Source organism: Triturus cristatus, chromosome 4_2 (genome assembly GCF_964204655.1).
Source record: "Triturus cristatus chromosome 4_2, aTriCri1.1, whole genome shotgun sequence".
Taxonomy (NCBI): Eukaryota; Metazoa; Chordata; class Amphibia; order Caudata; family Salamandridae; genus Triturus; species Triturus cristatus.
In genome coordinates, this window is record NC_140586.1 from 393,914,694 (window position 1) to 393,939,802 (window position 25,109).

Sequence of the window (25,109 nt, forward strand, 5' to 3'; positions counted from 1 at the left end):
GTCAGGCGACGGCGCCCGCCGTGGGGGCGAGGAGGGTCGATCACCAGCTGGAACTGGGCGATCCGCCGGGTCCAGCACCGGATGTCCTGCCACCTTTTGCGGACCAGTGGCAGGCTCCCACTACACTCCCCTGCAGATCTCACGGCCCTGGCGATATCCCGCCAGATCTCCCCCTTCTCGTAGGCAGTTACCTGTCAGGATGACAAAGTGACAAAACATCAATACACCTGCTCCATGTCCCAGAGACACACATTTGAACATCTTTTAAATGTTGAACAGGGCATAGGATGCTGACAGGAATTGCATCATTCACAATAAGAAATTGGCCTGTGTGCAAGCCCCAATGCACTACATGGTATTGAAAGGCAACAGGTGGCATGAGGGGTGGGACACACTCACTGATCATGGCACACACTGTGCAGCACATGCAACAGCAGGCTGATGGCCAGCACGTGTCAAGCAGTCACATGTCCCACTCCACTGACGCACCCTCAGCAGACTAGACACACCCAGGCACAGATCACTCACCTGTCATTGACAACAGCGGATACAACCCTCACTCTGCACATGTGCCACTTGCCAGTGGGGTGTCACAGGTATCGTGCTAGCTCTGTAAGTCAGACACACAGCACAGCTTACTTGTCACATCAGATGGGTAGATCTGTTGCCTCCTCCATGCAGCTGTGGTGCAACACTTCACATAGACACTCACCCACATGACAAGGAACATTCACACACATCAATGTCCATGAGGTCGTACACATCATTTGGACACTCTCACCACATGTCCACTCAACTCATACACATCTGTGGGTACAGTCACCTGTCACACCGGGGGGACCACTGAATCACCTCAGGACTATAGGAAAAAAAGCCACTAAGGATTTGCCAGGCTGAATGTGTCATGCACTATGCAGTGAAAGTCACAGTAAGCACAATGCAAGTGAGGAGTGCACACAGGAACTACATCATGCTCTGCATGAGAGACATCAGCATGTCCCCCCCCTGGGACCCACTCTAAACAACATTGCATGTCTGTCCCACCTGGACACAATATTGACAGTCACACAACAGGTGCATAGGCAAAGGTGGTGGAGTCAGCACTCACCTGCTCCCCTAGTCTCCCATACAGCTTGGTGTACTGTGGGAGGAGGCAGGCCAGCAACGCCTCATTCTCCTCCAGGGTGAATGGCTGGGCCCTCTCCACAGTACGTGACATGGTCCAGAGGAAGCAGAGACAGCAGCAGTGTGGTCGACTCGAAAGTTGTGCAGCCAAGTGCCCTCTCATGGGTTCTGGCTGCCTTATATCGGTCTTGCTGAGGGGCATTCATTTTAAGGAGTACATAGAGATTGGTCAGACACATTTGCATCGTACGTTTACTCCAATCCCTTTAAACATAAACCTATGACACGCATTCGCATCATTCAAATTTTGAGCATCATGTCAAGTCAACAACCACTTTGCAACATTGTATTTTGTGGCCAACTGACTGTTCCAGGACACCTGATGGACACATTTCAACTGAAAACTCAGTATCCATGACAACCAGTATGCATTTAGGGCCTAATACTTGTCCCTTATGTGTCCCCTATGTAATTTTGAAATCCACACACAGGTATGGTGCGTTTCACACGTATTCCTACTGCACAAGGACAATGGTGAAACAAAGCGTACACACGCGATGATTGCGGGTGTACGGTGCGTTTCACACGTACCCCTACGGCACAAGTACTATAGTGAAACGAAGAGTACACCGCGATGATTGCGGGTGTACGGTGCGTTTCACACGTACCCCTACGGCACAAGTACTATAGTGAAACGAAACGTACACACGCGATGATTGCGGGTGTACGGTGCGTTTCACACGTACCCCTACGGCACAAGTACTATAGTGAAACGAAGCATACTCACACGACGATTGCGGGTGTACGGTGCGTTTCACACGCTTACAATGGTAATACAGGCGTACACATGCCAGGAATGGAGGGCTACGAGTCGCACAAGGATGTCCATCAAGTACTTGTCATTGCATACTTTCATGTGCAGGCCCTAGGTGTGTCAGCCAGTGATATTGCACAGGTCATCTCATCTAGCTGCACAATTGATGTGTGATGACCTGTGTACACGTCATGTGTGATAGGGCACTATGTGGCACACATCACCTTGACACATGCCACATGTGTGTCGGTAGTCCAACTGTGTCATGCACAGCGGCAGTGGGATGGCACAGTCATCAACACCCACACCTGTCTCCTGAGGCCAGGGACAGGGACACTCTATCAACTGACATGTCACGTTTAGCGTGCCCCTATGTGACTATGTCAGGTGTGTGTCATGTGTTCCCATGAGCATGCTGTTAGTGTTCCGATAAACTGCATCTGCGGTTGGTGCATCCAACATGGGTCTGTGTGGAGATCGGCATGGCACACATCTACGCACACCATGCCACATGTGGATTCCCACGGCTGTAGGGTCTGTGTGCATTGGACATCATATTTTCCCAGGCATGCATGTCTGCGTCATCTGAATGGCTGTGTTTAATTGTTGTCACGTGTACCCCTTCATCGCAATGTGTGTCATACGTACATTGGACATTCCATGTGACCTGTGCGTGTGCCTTGCAGTCAACTGTCTGGATGAGATGAGATGAGTGCACACAGGAACTACATCGTGCTCTGCATGAGAGACATCAGCATGTTCCCCCCCGGGACCCACTCTCAACAACATTGCATGTCTGTCCCACCTGGACACAATATTGACAGTCACACAACAGGTGCATAGGCAAAGGTAGTGGAGTCAGCACTCACCTGCTCCCCTGGTCTCCCATACAGCTTGGTGTACTGTGGGAGGAGGCAGGCCAGCAACGCCTCATTCTCCTCCAGGGTGAATGGCTGGGCCCTCTCCACAGTACGTGACATGGTCCAGAGGAAGCAGAGACAGCAGCAGTGTGGTCGACTCGAAAGTTGTGCAGGCAAGTGCCCTCACATGGGTTCTGGCTGCTTTATATCTGTCTTGCTGAGGGGCATTCATTTTGAGGAGTACATAGTGATTGGTCAGACACATTTGCATCGAACGTTTACTCCAATCCCTTTAAACATACACCTATGACACGCATTCGCATCGTTCAAATTTTGAGCATCATGTCAAGTCAACAACCACTTTGCAACATTGTATTTTGTGGCCAACTGACTGTTCCAGGACACCTGATGGACACATTTCAACTGAAAACTCAGTATCCATGACAACCAGTATGTATTTAGGGCCTAATACTTGTCCCTTATGTAATTTTGAAATCCACACACAGGTACGGTGTGTTTCACACGTACTCCTGTGGCACAAGTACAATGGTGAAATGAAGCGTACACACGCGATGATTGCGGGTGTACGGTGTGTTTCACACGTACCCCTACGGCACAAGTACTATAGTGAAACGAAGCTTACACACGCGATGATTGTGGGTGTACGGTGCGTTTCACACGTATCCCTACTGCACAAGTACAATGGTGAAACGAAGCGTACACACACGATGATTGCGGGTGTACGGTGCGTTTCACCCGTACCCCTACGGCACAAGTACTATAGTGAAACGAAGCGTACACACGCGATGATTGCGGGTGTACGGTGCGTTTCACACGTACCCCTACGGCACAAGTACTATAGTGAAACGAAGCGTACACACGCGATGATTGTGGGTGTACAGTGCGTTTCACACGTACCCCTACGGCACAAGTACAATGGTGAAACGAAGCATGCACACGCGATGATTGCGGGTGTACGGTGCGTTTCACACGTACCCCTACGGCACAAGTACAATGGTGAAACGAAGCATACACATGCGATGATTGCGGGTGTACAGTGCGTTTCACACTTACCCCTACGGCACAAGTACTATAGTGAAATGAAGCGTACACACGCGATGATTGCGGGTGTACGGTGCGTTTCACAGGTACCCCTACGGCACAAGTACTATAGTGAAATGAAGAGTACACACGCGATGATTGCGGGTGTACGGTGCGTATCACATGCTTACAATGGTAATACAGGCGTAAACATGCCAGGAATGGAGGGCTACGAGTCGCACAAGGATGTCCATCAAGTACTTGTCATTGCATACTTTCATGTACAGGCCCTAGGTGTGTCAGCCAGTGATATTGCACAGGTCATCTCATCTAGTTGCACAATTGATGTGTGATGACCTGTGTACACATGTCATGTGTGATGGGGCACTATGTGGCACACATCACTTTGACACTTGCCACATGTGTGTCGGTAGTCCAACTGTGTCATGCACAGCAGCAGTGGGATGGCACAGTCATCAACACCCGCACCTGTCTCCTGAGGCCAGGGACAGGGACACTCTATCAACTGACATGTTACGATCAGCGTGCCCCTATGTGACTATGTCAATTGTGTGTCATGTGTTCCCATGAGCTTGCTGTTAGTGTTCCGTCAACTGCATCTGCTGTTGGTGCATCCAACATGGGTCTGTGTGGAGATGGGCATGGCACACATCTACGCACACCATGCCACATGTGGATTCCCACGGCTGTAGGGTCTGTGTGCATTGGACATCATATTTTCCCAGGCATACATGTCTGCGTCGTCTGAATGGCTGTGTTTAATTGTTGTCATGTGTACCCCTTCATCGCAATGTGTGTCATATGTACATTTGACATTCCATGTGACCTGTGCGTGTGCCTTACAGTCAACTGTCTGGATGAGATGACATCCTTCCAATGCAGCTATGTGGATGTGTGTCACTCCGGTGATATCTCTGGCTGTTCACTCAGACTTGCCCATAGCTCATTTCAGGGCATGTCATGTAGACTTGACAATCAACAGGTGTATCTGGATTTTCGTAGGAGTGCCAGCAAGCTGGCATATGTGTCCTGGATGTATTGCACACACGAGACTCCATAGTTACCTGATGTTTTGTAGCAGTTTAGCATGTGCTATGTTCATTGGCATTGATGTTGGCAGACTCTCAATCTTCATTATTCCTAACAATGTCTTGCAGGGCACCGCCTGTCCCAAGACCAATGCCAGACTTGGCTGCCATGAGGGAACGTGCCTGCATCCGACGTTACAGATTCACTCAACAGTTGATTGAGGACTTGACCGACAAGCTGGCACCACACCTCCAACCACGACACAGGTATCCTACTGCGCTGACCCCCAAGATGAAGGTGATGGCAGCCCTATTTTTTTGCCACAGGTACGTTTCAATTGACCATAGCTGATGTTGGTGGGATGTCACAGACAATGTTCAGCCGTGTCCTGCGTGATGTTTTGGCAGCCATGTTGGTGCACCTTGATGAATTCATCAAATTTCCAACTCCTAAGGAGTTGACAGATGTCAAGGGTGATTTCTATGCCCTGGGAGGGATGCCCCATGTCATTGGGTCCATTGATGGGACACATTTGGCTTTGGAACCACCACAGGCACAGGAGCAAGCCTATCGCAACCGTAATCATTACCACTCAATAAATGCCCTTGTGGTGTGTCTTGCTAACATGCTGATTTCCCATGTCTGTGCACGTTTTCCAGGATCAGCACACGATGCCTACATCATGAGGCGTAGCAGGGTGCCACAACTGATGCTGCGGCTGCACAACGAATGAGCATGTCTTGTTGGTGGGTATACTCTGTTTGTCCTGTGTGTTGCGGCATCTTTGGCTCTTACGGAATCTCCTGACCCACTTATTTACATGATGTTTCCATGTAGGGGACTCTGGATATCCCAACATGCCATGGCTAATGGCACCTCTCCGCAACCTGAGAACAGCTGCAGTTCACCGGTACAACAATGCACACAGGCAGACCAGGCGAGTGATTGAGAGGACGTTTGGACTCCTTAAGAGCCGATTCCGGTCCTTTGACAAGACAGGTGGGTCCCTCCCATATGCACCGGAGAAGGTGTGCAAAATCTTCATTGGGTGCTGCATGCTGCACAACATGGCAGTTGAGAAGGCAGTGCCACTCATCCTTGATCCTGATGAGCAGGAACATCCACCCGTGGAGGATCCAGGGCTTGGTCACGAGGCAAGTGATGAGGAGGAGGATGATGATATCCGGAGTCAGCTCATACACAACTTCTTCTCATAATAGTGAGTCACTGGGTATGAGTGTGCAAGCTTGTAGCATTGAGTGGCATGTGTTGCAATGTGTGTGTCCAGCTGACTGAATGCAAAGTGACTTTGATGTGTGTACTGATGTGTCACTCGAGTGATGATGTCATGCCACACAGTTTTGCGGAGAGACTTTCTTTAAAATTTGCATGTGTCCAACATTGTTCATGTTTCGTAAATGACCATGTGTGCAGCGAGATTTGTTTTAGGTGACTTCTTGTGTGTCTGTCATTCCCAGGTTTTTGTGCCTGTTGCCTGCTCGTGTCATCTTTGTCCTCCTGCTATTCCTCATGAGGATTGCAACGTGTGCTGAATCAGCGTGCCATGCACGGACATGTGGAAATGTCAGTTTGGGTAATGTTAGCAGCAAGGCTTTTTGGTGGTGGTACGGGTTGGGAATGTGTGGGGACAGCTTCTGTGCATATTGTGGTACCATGCATACATGTCTTCTCACCATGGAGCATGTAACATGTAGCATCACTCCCATGACATGATATTCACCCTTCCTGACAGTCATCTGTAGTGGAGTGTGGAGTCTAATGTAGGTATCAATGTGCGTAAACCTTGCCTCTGAAACATTGCGGATGCTACTGGTGGACATAGTGTGGAACATCACAACAACAGGCTCTATGGTGAATTGCAGCCTCTCCGTGTGCAGCAGGATGTGTTTGGCTCATCCCCTTAACTTGTGTGCCACTTCATTGGGATTTACTACATCCGTGTTGTGAAGGAGGGGTCCAGCGTATGTCCCACATGTTCTGTCAACTGACCTGTGAGTCTGTTCGTGTGGATGCATTTCCCTTAGTGTGAGTTTGTTTAATAAAGGTATCAGCACAATCCGAAGTGCCTCATCTCTGTCACTGCAGATCTCTTGCCAGTTTGCATGCGTCATCTATGGCATAGTTGTCAAAGATTGAGCAAATGGGTGTATATGTACTTCGGCAACATGCATGCAGTTCTTCATGGCTAATATGTATTGTGCATGAAGTACCTGTCTGTGTATGTATTTGTGCAGGTTGCTCCCCACAACGGGGCATGAACGCCTGCTGACGGTGTGTCTCCTGTGCGCAGCTCCGCTTTTTATTGCCTGATCCTGTGGCCGTCATTTTTGCTGATTGTTCATACATTTTCTCTGAGTGACCCATGAGTAACCTGACACTCCTTCCTTTACATACACCTGTTGCACTGTGCCTTTCTGACCTCCTTGTCTTTGTGTGCTACTTTTTGCCTAATTTCTCACCCCTTCCGCCTGCTGCTGCCTCACCTGCGGCACCACCCCACCGAGTTCCCTGATTCGACAACCCACACGCCTACAAAATGCTCCTCCCTTCCCCATCCACCCATTCTAAATGCGGCCAGCTGCTTGTCTGTGCCAATGTTGCACCAACGCCGTGCCGAAGGCAGGACCGTCTGCGCCTGTAACATGCACAGTGCATGACCCTCTGGTCCTTGCATGACCCACGTCGCACAACAGGCTCATGCTGCAGTCACCCTCCAAGCAATGTCCTCCAGACGATCAACCGCCTGCTATCAGGCAACCCCTAAGCGCACACACACGACACCTTTGCATGCTGAGTGTGCAACTCTAACTGCCTACACAGTGCTGCCCTGCCTACCAGACCCTGTCAGAACAACCAGGTCATGTGCCTCCTACTCCACACCCGCTCCATCCACAAACACGCCATTGGACTCTGTAACCTCCTCAACACAACAGCCCCACACATCACCTTCATGACAGTAACCTGGTCAAAAGCATCCTCAGCACACAACTTCTTCATTGCCATCTCAGACGGATACAAGATCACCCGCAGGGACGGCAACAACAATCCCGGAGGATGAATTGCAATTTATTCCCAAGTACACCCTCAGAGTCACAAATCCGATTTTGCTCCAACCCCCTGGCAACCCTCAGAGTAACACTCATCTACAGATCTCCAGGCCTACATCCACAATTCCGCAAAGCCATCAACACGTACATCTGCACGCACACCCTCACCTCCACAGGCTACATGTGGCTGGGGGCCAGTAACTTCTTGCTGGAGGAGAACCACACCACCATCCAACATTGGTCCATCAACATTTGCATCCACGTCTCCGACAAGTAACATACTGCCCCACACCCCGCTACCGATCCCTCAAAGATGCTTGATGTAAGTCACCACAGACAAGCTGTGTGGGACACTCGAACCAACACCACTGCCACACCCTGCAACCTCACACACTGGATCAGCTACTGATCCAACAATTTTGCCACATTGACGGACTTTCCTGTGAAGCACAACAACAGTTAAGCCACCTGGGACAAGGCAGACCTACTGGACTCATACAGATCTAGCTGGACTCTTGTGCAAACCTTGCAACACAAAGTACCTTCATTTACCTTACAGCCCTGGAAAACGCCACACACAGCCATCACCATATCATCAGCAATGACAAGTGGAGATCCTTCAGATATTGCCGAGGCACCAAAACACACGACATCAAGGAGCTCATCAGCATTGTGAGTGAACTGACAGCAGATCTCCATCCAAAAGACACCCCACCCTTGCAAGGCAGATCACATCCCTTGCAACTTTCTACCACTGCAAGCTCATGGCCTTACACGACAGCCTTGGCACACAGAGGCAGACAAACCCCCCTCGGGTTCTGGACTCCCGTCAGCAACAAATACACCACCTGGCTCATGTGCACCATCCACTCTGGCTCTCCATCAGGCCCCTTTCCACACAACATCTCAACCACGTCATTCCCCATCCTTGAAGCCCACGTCCAGGGCGTCCTGAATGTCTAATTTGAGTTTGCCACATTCCATGGGGAGCTGGAGGCATGCAGAGACCCAGGCCCTTCTTTGACCTCATCATCATCTCGTATGCCATTGACACCCAGCTGCTCCTCAACCTCATCAAAGACCCAGCCACTGCCAGATCCAACCTTCAAGAAGGCATGAGATCCGTTGACGAATGGCTGACCATCAGCCACCTGAGGCTGGACTTGGACAAGACTGAGGTCATCATCTGAGGATTGTCCCCTTACAGCTGGGTCAACTCCTTGTGTCCCACCAGCCTGGGCACCGCACCAGCACCCAGTGGCCACGCACGCAAGCAGGTGTTCATCATGGACTCATCGCTCACAATTACCATGCAACTCAAAACCATCTGTACCTCTTGCTGCAACACCCTCCGCATGCTGCAAATGATCCACAGATAGATCCACTCCAAGGCAAGACAGACCGTCCCCCAGGTCCATGATACCAGCCGGGTCAACTACAGCAACGCCCTCTACGGAGGAACAACAGCAAAACTGCAGGAGAAGTTGTCCACATCCAGGGTGCATCCGCTCACCTCATCTTCAACATCCCCTGCCCCAGCCACATCACCGTCCACCTGAGATAGCTACAATGGCTCACTGTCTGCTGCAGGATCACCTTCAGACTACTCAACCACACTCAGGAGGCAGTCTACAACCCCAGACCCAAAACCGACCTTGGACATCTGTAATCCAACACCCTATTGGCCCAACTCCGTGCAGCCCACCTTGCCCTGGCCACCATTCATCACATCCACAGAACAACTGCATGCAGGAGATAGTTCTCCCACCTCGCCAAACAGACCTGGGACTCCCTCCCCGGGCACCTCAACATGACCCATGACCTCTACACCTTCATGATACTCTGCCAAATCGGTCTGTCTGAGCAGTATTGCAAGCCCCCCGTCAGCAGCTTGAGGCCATCACGGGTGAGTATTGGGCTCCATGTCTGTATTTGGCGATACATTGAGACACATGTGTGTCCTCGACCGGACTCAGATCCAAGTGTATGGATGGCTGGAGTTGGTTCCACACTCAGGCATACATATCCCCTCACGTATGTTGTGGACTCATGCTAAATGACTGCAACATCAATTTACAATTATAATTTTTTTTATTATAGGTCTGGGGCGTGATTTGTGCACAGAAAAAGGTGCAATACAGGGACCATAGAATCCAAAGTTCACAGGGGGAGATAGGATCCTTGGCATTTGAAGTCATCGGAGCCCAGGCCACAGTGTTTGGCATCATTGGTCAGACTGTGACCAGCAAGTCCATGTGGCAGATGATGTCAGTCAATGAGGTGATGCTGTCCACGCCAGGTGACCTGGGAGATGTGGATGGTCCGCTGCCTCTCACGGTCTTTTCCGTGGACGACCCACCTTCCTCCGGGGACCCTCAGATGCAGGCCTTGACGATGATTGGGACGCTCCGTCGGACGAATCCTCCTCCTCCTCCCTCCCTGTGGCTGGTGGTGGTCTTCGCCTGGTGGCACAGGGAGGGTTGCCCATGTTGTCGGCGATCCGACGGAGTGAATGGCTTATGTCCCTTTGCACCGCCAGGAGCTCAACCAGTCTTGCCTCCATCCGTCCTTGGTGTTCTTGTTGACTGGCGTGTTGCTCGGCCTGCTGGTTCTTCATCTCTGTGATGGTCACCACTACCTGGCTGCGTCCATGACGTTGTCTATGTGTGACATACCGGTCCCTTCAGCTGGCTGGTCAGGTTCTCGCCTCCGCCTGCCTCCACTCCCACCACCCCTGCCTACACGAGCCTTGGCTGCCGTTGTGGGCACATCGGGTCTACGGGACCCCTGAGGGATGGCAGTGGCAGTGTTGTCTGCCTCCTCCTGGGTGCCTGGCGCACCTTGTCCCTCCTGGTCAGACTGGCTCAGGTGTTCACTGCGGGCAGGGCTCTTCGGTGTCTCCTGGGATGTGGCAGGAATGGGGGTGGTGTTTGGCACAGATGTTCCTGAACCAGGTGCTGCAGGGGCTTGGACACCAGAGGGTCCAGGTCGGTCGGGGTCATCCGCGGAGTATTGAGAGGCATCGCTGCCAGTGGGATCAGGTTCCTCCCGAGCCTGGGACTGTGATTCTTCACCCCCATTGTTTGGGGGAGAATCATCACGTTGCCCTGTGTGTGAGAGACAGACAATGTTAATGTTGTTTCATGCAACATCCATGTTTCATACATATTCAAGATGGCACTGTTCCTCCAGGTAGTTGTATGTGCCTAGCATTCTCCTCAATGTTCACTTGTGGATGGGTATGTTGCGGGGGACAGATTGATATGTTCTCCTGAGTCTTTGATTTGGCTTGGATGCTTCTTCAGCTATGTATTGGTGTTGTTGTGTTCCATGTCCATTGTGACAGTGGATAAATCCATTGACTGTCCCAGGGGTGTCTGCTTGTGTAAGGGGTGTGTAGGACAGGGCCTGCTGGTGAGTGTCATGTGATTTTGCACTGGGGCTACCAGGTGATGTAGCTGTCCCCCCATGGAGAATACTGCCATGACAGTGAGTGTGAGTTCCTGTCCTAGATATCTGACCTTGTTGTCTTGGTGTTTGTGTTTGGACTGGTCACAGGAGGGCCTTGTGCTGCCTACACCCGGGCCAAGTGTCAGCTATCCTGTCAGTACTTTCCCAATCCCTGTGCATTGTGCATGGTGCATGGGTATGTACCTGGGCCATATGGGATGAGGGCAATTGTGTCTGATTTGGAGTTCAACAATGCGTTTTGTGACACCCACCCTCCCAGCATACCGGACATCCGTTCTTGGGTTGGTGCTTCGTGTAGCATGGGACATAGCATGGCCTTGCTTTCTCAATGGGGCATACACATGTTATTGGCATTAGCGTTGATTTGACTGTGGTTCTGGCCGGTGAGGGCTTGGGGGTAGTTGCGTGCATTTTGTGTAGTTGGGGTATGGATGCCATTACCCCTTTGTTACATAAGTTGTTTGTGTACTCACCAGGCTCTGAAGTCCTTGAAGTCCATGTACTCCCACCGGCGGAAGCAGGGCCATCACCTTCTCCTCCCAGGGATGGAAATGTACTGGTCTGCGGGGCCCACCACCTCCAGTGAGGTTGCTCTGGGCGTAGTCGTCATTCATTTTTCGCTTCACCGCCCTCCACAGATCGTACCACCTGGCTTGGCATTCAGTCCTGGTCCTTCTGATGGGTGCAACAGCATTCACGCTATCGACGATCCTCTGCCACAGGCGTTATTTTTCGGCTATGCTGGTCTGTCTGACCAATGTTCCAAACAGCTGTGGCTTGGCTTTGATGACTTCATTGACAAGGATCTCCAGCTCCTCCCTTGTGAACTTTGGACTCTTGTGTGTGGGCATGGTGTGGGGTGAGGGTGTGGATGGTTGTGGGTGTGTGGGTTTGAATGTGAAGGTGTGGGTCTGAATGTGAAGAGGGGGTATGTGTGAAGGAGGTTGTGTGAAGGAGGTTGTGTGAAGGTGGATGGGTGCAGCTGTTGGTGCGTGCTCTCTAGCTGCAGTGAGTCTGTTGCAAAGGCTCATGTTTGTGTGTGTGGGCCCTTTGTATTGGTCCATTTGTGGGTGGGCCTCAGTTTGAATTTTTAGTGGGTGTGTTATAAGGGGTGGTTGTGAGTTTGCCCCTCTGTTTGCCTGTTTGGGTGTGGCCAGGTCAGTAATTCCATGTTTTGTGCACTGTAGACGTGTTTTGTGGTGTTGTGTGAATCGAATAGACCCTCCTTGTGCTGTTTTACATTGCCTATGTACGGTGCGTACATACCAGATGTTGTTCTGAGGTGCTTACATACGCGATGTTGGGGTACGCACCGTACATACGCGATGATGTTGTTGTCAGGTGTGTACATACGTGATGATGTTGTGAGGTGCGTACATACGCGATGTTGGGGTACGCACCGTACATACATGATGATGTTGTTGTTAGGTGTGTACATATGCGATGATGTTGTTGTGGAGTGCGTACATACGCGATGTTGGGGTACGCACCGTACATACGCGATGATGTGTTGTTAGGTGTGTAGATACGCGATGATGTTGTTGTGGGGTGCGTACATACGCGATGTTGGGGTACGCACCGTACATACGCGATGATGTTGTTGTGAGGTGCGTTTATATGCGATGTTGGGATACGCACTGTACATACGCGATGATGTTGTTGTAAGGTGCGTACATACGCGATGTTGGGGTACGCACCGTACATACGCGATGATGTTGTTGTGGGGTGCGTACACACACGATGTTGGGGTACTCACCGTACATACGCGACGATGTTGTTGTGGGGTGTGTACATACGCGATGTTGGGATACGCACCGTACATACGCGATGATGTTGTTGTGGGGTGCGTACATACGCGCTGTTGTTGAGAGGTGCGTACATATGCATGGGGGCCTGTATGACTCGTACCCCTGTACGACTCGCACCCCGGGAACTACTTTTCCCGGGATACACGTCGTACAATGTTTGCTTTGTAGTGGGTGAAGTCATTCCCCGGGTACGGGCCGTTTTCCATACGAATCCTAAATCGGAAAGCCGGTCCGGATCGTACTTGTACGGTCGGACTGTATTTTTAGGCTTCGTACGGAAAAGTGTCCAGGTCTATCTCGTACAACTTTTCCTGATCGAATTCGTACGGATCGGGCCGATCCGTATGTATTTTTCCCGTACGAATCGTACTTCACGGGTGGGACGGGACTTGTACGATTCGTACGGGAAAAATTACGGATACGAGTCGTACGGAATACAAAACACAGGACCAGAATCGGCCCCTCTGAGTCCTGAAGATGGACTTCATAAAGAAATGAATTGAAATCTTATTTTCCCACTCCTCACTTGAGTTTTTAGAAAGCACTGTTATTCAGTAGGTTGTTACTGTCGCAAGAAAATGCGGGGGGATCTATGTAAAAGGCTCTTGTATTCTTCGGGGAAACTGAAATTGAAATAGGATATAAATGAGCATTTAATCAAGAGTAAAAGGAACTTTTTTAAAGTGCTTTTGATTTTGTTTTTTTAAATCTCTTGTATTAATAATGATGTTATGTAAATGCACGTTGTAGGCTGTAAAGCGAGCTGTCAGTTTTTCTTCTACTTTTATGGATGTATGTGTAAATCTGAATCAATTTTATGACTGACTGATTGTCCCAGTATGTGGGTTTGTAACTACACTTTAGCTTAGCCTAAAAACAAGCTTTGCAAATAAAGTTATCAGCATTTATAGTTCACCAGTTGCAGTTTCTTATTTTGCACTGGAGATCCCACTGATCGCCCAACGTATGTGTAAATCTAGAATGACTGCAGCCAAATGGGTTTTATGAGTCAAAAGATGTCTTTTTGGGACATTACAGGCAGAAGGTGACTAAAATACAAATTCCCCCATCCACCAACTCTGCTATTGCTGCTCTCTTACACAAATCCTCCAAACAGCTGTTTAAATTTGCATTAAAGGGGTTCCTTCCCACCTTTAGGGAGAACGAGATCAGATACTCCATCATACTGGACATGCATTTTTCATCCTGTTTTAATTTGTCATGGCTGATATGACTGCACAAAAACACTAGGAACCGAACCACGTTGTAAAGTTACCATCTATGAAGATTGCAGTTAATGCTTGCGTCTTGATCAAATCTTAGCTTAGAAACACCTTCTAATAATTCTTCCAACATTTGGAAGATTTTATTTGGAATCAATTGCTATGATCAAGTGAACTGGTTGAATTCTATTACTGCTTGTGGCTTTTGAAGTAATGTTGCACCTAGTAACAGTGGCAGCTGGTATTGAACCGGGGTGGCAGGGCGGGGTGGGACATGAGTGGGGTTTAAAAATATTTTTTTAAAACACTTACCTTTTATACCACCTCTCCTCCATCTCTGCTTCTCTTCCTGACTCCAGTCCGTAAGAAGCTGCAGAAAGCACCCAGGCACACAGGCAACCCATAGCCAATAACAATGCTGCACTGCAGCATTGTGATTGGTCTATGCGCCGTGGATCGGCACTCAGATGGGAACAGGGAGCCTGTGTATATTCCCCACCAGACTCTGCATTACAGCCTGGAAGGGGATATGCAAAGTGTGCATGACTGTTTGGTCGGGCCAAAAAAAACAGCCAAGCAGTAATGCACACTTAAGTGTGCACAAACCACTCTTTCTCTCTGAGCCACAAGCCCAACCCCTCCCTAACACAGCCCTGTAGTAACGAAAAATAAAATGTTAATAACATTGTTATAATCATTGTAATTTTCCCTTTTTCACAGCTCTGAGAGCTGTAGGGTGATGCTCCTCCACCTTAGCAGAGGAGCCGTCACTGCCTGGTAAAAAGTGCTTAATGTAAAAGAATGTGGGCTGGTGCCCAAAGCTCTGCTCAGAGGCCTACAGTCAATGGTATTAAACATTGGCATGCCGAATATTAAGACTGCATTGTCTTCAATCCACCTCAAGGTTCTTTAATCCACTATCAGACACTCCCTGAGTCTTTATCTGACTCTTGCAGGTCCCTGCTTTCTCTGTCTTTTTCTAACCTCCTTCATTCCTGAATGCCTTTATTCCTCTCTTGATTGCTGTCAAAATCTGATGAGGAGAAATACGTGCTGATCCCCAAAGATCAGTGCCCGTGGGCACTGGGCTGGGAAAACGGAGTGCATGCTCGATACGGTCACATTACACATATCTGTACATCTATAGAACGTATAGTGTAGTGATACTGAGCATAATTTAGGGATACTGTTTAGGTGTTAGTGGCTGGTTAGTTGAATATATGGTGGGAGTGTTGTTGTTGAGCTAGTTGGGAGTGATCTGGTGCTAGATTAGTGCAGCTAAGGGATGTGAATATTTGGGGATAGGATGGGAAGGATAGGGTCCCTATTGGTTTTTAAAGTATATAGGTGTTGGTAATGGGTTCATTGATGATGGGGTAGGGGTGGGATTATACTGCCGGCAGACAGGAATAGTTGAAGTTAAGTTGCGAGAAAGGACATGGCAGATAGGGAAAGGGGGTATTCTTCACATACATAATTTAAACTGATGTTTGGTGTTAGTGCAAGTTATCCTAACTATCTCTAATGGTGACTGCGTGAGTTCAAAAGTAATCACGAATCATAAAGTCCCACGTGCCAGTGACATTGGAATCCTGATGCTGCACAGCCTGTTCCACTGGCGTCTATTCCTCATCGTCACTCGGGTTTAATTGGCTTAATCCCCATGCTTTTGCAGTGGAACACATTGCCTAATGCAATATCATGCTGCCAGCATCAGATACATATGATGATGCACATCTTAGCTGGTTAATTTGCAAAGGCACCACCAGGTCACTGAATACATCCGAAACACTGAGAGGTATATGTACAAGCCCCTAGCGCCACTGGAATTAAGTTGGGGTTGGAGGGAGGGTGGTAAGCTGGGAGGCAGGAGCGGGAAGGGCACACTGTTGGGGGAGGGCCGCGGGGGCAGCAGCGGCAGGTAGAAAATGGGGGAGCGCGGTAGAGAAAAGATAGAACAGCAGGGCTGGACTGGGAACCACTACTGGCCCTGGCAAAGTGCTCGGCCGGCCCCCGGGGGGTTGGGGGTGCCACCGAGCTCTTTGTCAGGGCAAGTTTTTGTCCGATTTTGTTACAGGGCCGAATACGGCCCTGTAACAAAAACGGCCCCCTTGGGCCCAAAACCGGCCAACACACCTGTGCGGCCCACTGGGGGATAGCCCGGTGCCCACTGCGGCCAGTCCGGCCCTGGAGAAGAGAGAGAAAAAGAAAGAGAAAAGAGAAAAGAGAGCAGAGAGAGCAAAGAGAGAAAAGAGGGCACAGAGAAAAAAGCCAAGAGAGGCAGAAGAGCAGAGTGAGCTCTCACTGGACCACCGGGGTTGAGGCACAGGCATTAGCCTGCGGGTAGAGGAGGGCCTCGAACACCCTGTAACCGAGCTCAAGGGGCCCAGCGGGCAGCACTTAGTGGTGGAGTTTCACAGGGGAGACCAGTCACACTGACCAGGTCCAATCTGCATGGAAAGCTATGCTATGATCAATTTTCCATGCAGAAGCCAGAGAAGCCACATGATTTTGTAATCGGGGCTTAATTCATACGGTGAGGTATTCTCCATAGCTCAGAACTCCTCTCAAGAGGACTTGGATTTCCTGAGAAAGCACATTATTGTTTTCACCTCCACAGAGAAAATAATTTTCAACACAGTGAACCCCTTCTTACAACCCCTTCGAAACTAAGAGTAATTCATTCCTTTTCCCATCCTGAAATGGATTTGTGGTAGCATTGTGTTGAAGTAAATATCCTACTATTTAACAGCTGGAATGAAAAATAAGAGGAGTTTATGAATGCTGACCTACAAAACTGTTTGTGAGAGTTCATAAACTTCTAAGGCAAAGCTTGAGTAGGAGCACTTTGGAAAACCCAAATTGCCCTTGAGTGTGCTTTACCGGTACAGAGAACTTCACACTCATGGTGGAGAGATCCACACATATAAATAGATTTTTGTGTTGTTAACATGAAAGAGTATGCATTTTTTTTTAGAGAAGAATGTAGAAGAAGTCAGCAAAGGGTGAATAGAGAAACAGTTTTGAGGGAGGCACTAAAGATGGACATGTTCCCGGAATGCAAAGAAAAAAGCAAGTACTACGTGAACAGCATATGACTAGGTGATCTGCTTATGCCTTACATGTGAGAACTTAGTACCCCTCTGATGTCACCTATTGAATAACAACTGTATATGGACATATGCGCACTATGGAGCCGACTGCTACACTTTACGATAGTATCTCAGAGAAAACACTTCTCCGTTTCCTAGGAACTGCTGTAGTCTTGGAATCTCCAACATCAACAGCTCAGAGTATCATTACAACAATGACAAGGGATAAAATATTGAAAAGTCATTTTCTATACTTTTATATACCTAACTCCACATATACGTACCTTGGTGAGATATGTATGTCTTCAAGGTACATAGATATGAATTTAAGAATTGTAAATATTACCTCCCTTCGTGCACTCACCTTTCGAAATGTTGTCCCACAATATTGTTGCAATGATACTCTGTCCCGTCAGTATTCGGGATTCGATATCCCCAGCCACAATCCCATGATCTGTGCATTACCTTGTGCTCCGGGATATTCATCACCCACCCAGTCTTATCTCATGAACAGCACCTAGTGCTACCCTCAGACTTATCACCCGAGCTCCTCCGGTGAAATGTGCCCCCTGTTTTCCTTTTGCACATTACCCAGGGCGCCTCGGCTGTACTTCACTGCGTGGGGCATTGACTTCCATGAGCGTGTGCCTCTATTGCACGTCATCTGGGGCACATACATAACTCAATTTGTTGGCGCTTATTTTGTGTCTGTTGCAGGAACGGGGTGAGGATAAATAATTGTCTTACAACTTGCAATTTTATTCTCATTCAAATAAGTGATTTCATGCATATTATGGTTGTCTTTTATACAAAATGGAAATATTGCTTTTATAAACGTTAGAAAATGTTTGCTGATGAAACCTAGATAAACGAATTGAGTCAGAATATAAACACTGTGCTGAGTAGACATTGGTATGTCACGGTGTTTAAGACAGCCCATTCATCACCTTCATGAATCATCACGCTGCAGTCTCCTTCAACTTGAAAATGATATATTTCTTGACAAATTACTCAATAACTACTTTGTGTATTGAAGCAATATGTGCTGCATATGTTAACAATTTGCAGAGGGCACACTGCACCTTGAGTAAATTAAGGATGCATAATAAAATGTGCACGAGCACCCTCGCGCCTTAAACCATGACAAAGAGCTCCATTATTGTGGCCTAATAACCATGAATCTTTAATTTTTAATGCAGAAACCTAAGGAGAAATCTCCAATCCTGGGTTCCTTTGACAACCATCCAAGTCATGATTGATGGACATTTACGAGGCAAACGTTTATCTGGGTTAAACCTCCAAAAATATATTGAGAATGCAGGCAGCCTGATTAATTCTGGAATTTTTTTATGAGCCGAGAAAATTGGATAATTCTCTTTCAAATAGCTATAATTTTAAGTATACGATTTTGCCAGTACAGAACCTATGTCAATTAGGGGCATATTTACAAGAAAATGACGGGTCGCAAAGCTAGGACAAATTTTGCAGCGCCACACTCATTTTAAAATTGCAGGTATGTGCCATATTGACAACAATACGGGACACAACTGTGATTTCCCTAGCGCTGGAGATGAAAATCGCTGCCTAGCACAGACAGCCTTATGCCATAGTGTAAGTGTGTCTGTGATGCAGGGATGGGCATTTTGCTCTTTCTATGTGTGCTGTGGAATTCAGCAAACATAGAAAAAGCAAAAACAATGAGAAATAAAAGTATATCTCAGTCTGTTTTTTAATGGGTTTTTTCAGATTAAAGCCACATATTTTGTCTTCTCCAGTGCATTCTCCAGTGCATTCGCCGGAGACACTGAGCCCTGCTGGATCTCAGAGCGTACGCCAGACCTGTGAGTTTAGGATGTCTGCAAGTTGGTTGGTTCCAAGTGAGTCCTGTGCATGTCTGACTCACAGAAGAGAAAGCACTGATTCTTACTGGAAAAGTGTCCTTTCTAATTAAAAGTAGCATGACCTGAATAAAGATACATGGTTCCAGTGAGCAAGAAGATGTGCGCGGCGTGCATCTCCCAATGTTCCCTAGAAAGTGTGCCCACGGACATTAAGAAGTAGTCTTGAGGTGTGAAGAATAAACAGGGATAAAGAAAATCGTGGAATGCCTCTATCTGGCTGTCACAGAATGAGGAGGGCTCACCAAAAGCTTAAGACCACCTCTCCTTCCTTATTTGATGTACTAGAACTTTAAAAAGAAGCTTCAAACATTTGATTTGACCATTTTTTTAAAACACTCATGTTCTGTTGATGTTTTAACATAGCCATGAGGCCAAATTCCTCAAGCTGTTTAGTGAGCAGACTGAAACAAATTATTTTGCTATTTATGTATTATACAATGGTAGCACTTAATTCAGTCGTCTCTTGTTTAAGGTTGAGGTTTATCTGTTTGCATATGCTTAATGGTTTAAAGTTAAGTACATAAAGAAAACGCATAACAGGTGTTATCTGGTCCAGCACTATCATTGAGGGATTCCGGGGATATATTTGGCACTGTAGTTTGTAAATGTCACCAGAATCCTGCGATGGCAATGACAAGGTATCCGTTATGTATTTTCTATATTACAAGCTGTTTTATTCAAAGTGTAGCTAACAATGGGAATTGACTGGAATTAAAATGCTGAGGTTTTGTTTACCTGTCACAAATAAGTTCTGGATAAAACAATTGGCAATGGTGAGATCAGTGGATTTAAGGGAATCTGTGGCTGCAGTGGTAACATTATAATTATGCCAAAATATGCAGATTTCACCAACATTGTTGTTTCCAGCTCAAACTGATGAAAATAATACCACCAAAATAAGTGCCACATAATTTGCATTTTTTTGCTGCATACTATAAAGATAACCTTGATAGTTCAAGCTGCAGAATCCTAGTTGCTTGGACAACGTAAAACCTCTGCACAGTGGGTTGGGGAATACTATTATGATGACAAAATCTAAACTTCACACTTAACCATATCTCCTTAAACATAAATAGATTTTATACCACAGATTTTTGTGCAATAAAAGCACCAAAATATGTAATACACGCATTTTTACTCAAAGATGTAATGGCTTCTCAACAATCTCGATTGTACTCATCCATGTGGACCAGCAATAATAGTGGGGAGGAATTATGGGGCATATCTACAAGGCGACAATAGAAAATTATCTCCGCTTTTGCAGCCGTTTTCGGCCAAAAAGTGGCGATAATTTTATCGCCAAATTAGCAAGGTCACGCTATCGCGTGAAACCTTGCATTAGCGCACAAATTCTTAACGCCCAGCTTTGCATCTCTAATGAGATGCAAAGTGGGCATTCCTGACCTGACATGACTGGAGAAATGTCGCTAAGCGACATTTTTCCTATCATCATGCCCCACGCTATGAAGCATAGCGGCAGGAAAAATAGTGATAACCCCTGTTATCGCTACTTTCCTTACGCCTGCTTCAGGACTGACTTAGCCACGATATCCTATGGAAGGTGGATATCATGGCTAAGTATGCGAGGCCCTATCATCAACCTAACGCCAAACTTCGTGAGATTATCGCTGGGTTTCCAGCGATGATCTCACGTTTGGCAGTTAGCACTAGGATTTTTATCGCTTTTGAGATAAGCGTTGCTAATAGCACACTATCTCAGCGATAAAAATCCTCTCTAGCCGGCGATAATTATCCTAGCGCTAAGTGCGCTTAGCGATAATTATCGCCGGTTGTTGCTGATATGCCCCATATTTCTTAATGTAGTATTTTCTGTCATCTATGGTAGTGTGCACATGGCTGATGAATCTTCTTTCGGTTTTTGGCCCTACAATGCTTCTTCAAAATGCCTAAACGGTTCACTGACTGACTATCAACCCGCAAAATATCCCCATACTAAAATATTGTGACCAAAATATTGATGTCAAATAATATTGTAAACCTATACTTATAATGGTAAGTACTATAATGTGGGGGGGGGAAATATTGATGTAATAAATATGGTTGCATTAAATATCCTTTTTTAAATATATATGAATTAAAATATTGAATATTACATATAGTAAATAGTAACTTTAATTAAAAACATAAAATAGATTTAATATATTTTAACAAATATAACAAATGAACCTAATTAAAAAAGTTAAACACACATATAATAATTGATATATATATATATATATACATTTATATATCTACTTAAATCTACCTAAAAAACAAATATTAAAATAATTTTTTTATTTTTTTATTATAATTTCAACATTTTTAACTATTAGAAACATATTATTTATATATATATATATGTAGAACCAACCGTGTGAGTATATCCTGCAAAAATATAAGAAAATAGCATTGTACCAAAGCATAGATAGAATTCAGTGGGCAGAATCATAGAACACTCAGATATAATCAAGACACATACTGACAAAACACTCTTCAGGCAGCCGTTACACAAAAGAACTGGCTCTGATTTCAGCTCTGATTCCTTCACAAACAAGGAAAGACGTTATATGCAGACATGAACTCCCTTGAAGATTTTCCATAAATGCCATGCAGAGTAACGAACTAAACACAAAATAAAAATAAAAGTCATGACCTGTATAACAGAGGATCCTGATCGAGTCTCTGTGATTCAGGTGATCACAATTATAAGTCAATATAGCTGAACAATTGCACACTGAGGAATATTTACCTGACTCAGAAGAAGTTCTGTTCCAAACGAGAATCCTCCACAACTTGTTAAGCGCAGCACAGTGAGAGAAAAATACAATGTCATGGCTCCTTTGAATTATGGACTCCAAAGCAGGCTCAGTAGGAGCCAGCTAATCCTGCTCCAGAAATCGGAAAGCTAGAAACAAAAATGTCAGCCTGACTACCACCGACAATCTATGCTTGAGGATGCCTGTCAGTTGACGTAATTGATGCACCCCCCGGGGGCTCGTTCTGGAAGAGCAACTAGACAACAAAGACTGCCTTCCCCTCCTGGGGCACGTCGATGACGATGAAAGAGGAATTGCGAGCAGAAACGCTGTCAGCTTAACAAGGCATGCAGGAACTGGCGGTTTGCCAAATGCTGGAAGGAACTTCTCCCAACCGGATTTTCAAGCATTGGACAATCCTAGAGGTGTAGTTTAAATACCTTTTGCTGTCGATAAGGCAGTTGAAGGAAGCCTCTTTCTCCACTGGCCTTTTGCTTTCTGGGACTTGTGGTTTAGTATACTTCCTATGACTGCTTTCGTGTTACACCACATTTGCACTCCAGTCATACAGTGATAGAATAGTGGTCTTAGCTGGGGTGTATTTTGTGTACATGCCAAACCCACCGTATGCCCTTATGTCTGTATACCACCATGACGGTACCCCCCGCAAGGACCATCATCTTGGCGGTCTACCAGGTTTTTAGAGATGCTGTTCATGGAAATTGTTTACAAAGAATAGGGCACTAGAGGTTATGAACAAGTTCCCACGTTCTCTCTTCTGGTCCAAAACCCTTCCAGTCAACTAAACAGTAAACACGCCCTCACTGTAGTTTTTTAATCTAACATGCATTGCATTTCATATTCTATTTCTCCATCTATATCTAAGGGCGGAGGCCTTGTTTGAAGTCTGATATGTTCAAGACAGGGATGTAACAAGGATACGTGTAATACAGAGTGTTAATGCCACAATGCCGGGATGGACAATCTCATGGCCACTGGATATACCACCCTTTCAATGCAGTTTGGACCTACAAACTTGGGCTTGAATTTTTCAGTACCTTTTAGATGCAGGTTCTTTGTGGCTAACCATGCTTTGTACCCCTCCTGGTATGAAGGCCTTCTGTACGTTTCTTGGCTGCGAATTGCTTCCCTGCCTCTTGTGCCTTTGCTAATTGTATTTTTGTTTCCTGGAGCACAGCAAGAAGATGAGCATGATGTTCCTGAATAGAGGGATGTTTCGACGTTATGGCCCATTCAAAAGGGAGCATATTCAGGTGATGTCCATTCAAACAAAAGAAGGGAGAACAACCCAAAGTGGAATGATCGGCGTTGTTGTAAGCAAACTCCGCCATCCATAATAATGTGCTCCATTCTTCTGCATACAGCAAGGTAAAGCATCTAGTTAAGCCTTTCCGTTTTCCATCTGTCTGAAGATGGAAGCTGGTGTACAGGCGGGCATTCGCATTCATGGATTCACATAACTCACTCCAGAATTGGGATGTGAACTCGGACCCTCTGTCGATGATGATTATAGCTGGCATGCCATCAGCTTGGACAATATGTTGTAGGAACGCCTCCACTAGTTCAGAAGACATAGGAAACTTCTTAATCGGTATGAAGTAACCCATCTTTGTCAAGTGATCAACAGAAACTAGGATCATAGTATATCCTTCCCTGGGGGGCATTGCTTCGATAAAATCCATTGAAACTGTGTGCCAAGGACTTTGGAGGGATAGGAATCGCCTGTAACAACTTTACATGACTGGCCTTTCCCTGGGCACATATGGCGCATTCTTTAACATATTTCCGTATGTCTAGGCATAAAGTAGGCCACCAAGAGTGACGTTATGTTGCAGTGATTGTCTTTTTTATACCCATGTGTCCTCCCAAGGTAGAGCCATGGATACAGACCAAGACTTGTTGCTGTAGAGGACCATCTGGTATAAACAAGGTATGGTGATGAGATAGAAGATTGTCTTTCCATGCACGATGCTCTGATTATTCTAGTATCCAGGCCTGTTGATCTATTTTAACAACTTGACCTTTAAATACCTCAGAAAGTCGTGGGAGGTCATTAAGGCTATTTTGCTTTTGGGAAACTTAGCCCTTTGGAGTATTCTTGGTGGTTATGATGGTGGAATTGATACATTCTCTGGAGGAAGGTCCGGTCTGGAGAGGGAATCTGCTTTGCCATTTTGTGGACCTGGTCGATACTTGATCACAAAATTATAACCCGAAAAAAAGAAAGACCAGCTCAACTGTTGAGGTGAAAGTGCTTGTGCAGTCTTCAAAAACAACAAATGAATGTGGTCTATCTAGATTTCTACTGTATGCTGGGCTCCTAGCAGCTAATGCCTCCATTCCTAACACACCCTTTGTATTGCCAATATCTCTTTATCTGTAATGTTGTAGTTCATTTCTCAGGGGGTTAGTTTTTATGAATAAAAACCACAGGATGCAGTTGCCCAGTATCAGAATATCTGTGGGACATGACCCCCCAAACACATACTGAGAGGCATCAGTTTTTTCCACAAAGGGCATCGCAACATCCGGATGTCGTACAATGGGGGCCTGTATGAAACGTGCCTCCAATTCTTGAAAGGCCCGATCGGCCGCTTCATCCGAAACATATGGAGTACCTTTCCCTTAAAAGACAGGAAATTTGTTGAATGATCTTTGGAAAGTATTTAATAAACCTTCTGTAGAAATTAGCAAATCCCAGAAAGCTCTGTGAAGCCTTCACACTGATAGGTGATTTCCATTGGCTAAGACTTTTCGATCACCCATTTTTAGTCCTCCTGTGTTGATGACATAGCCCAGAAACTCTATCTCGGAGACATAAAATAAACATTTCTCTAGTTTTGTATATAAGGAATGCTGTTGCAATCCGTCTAGCACTG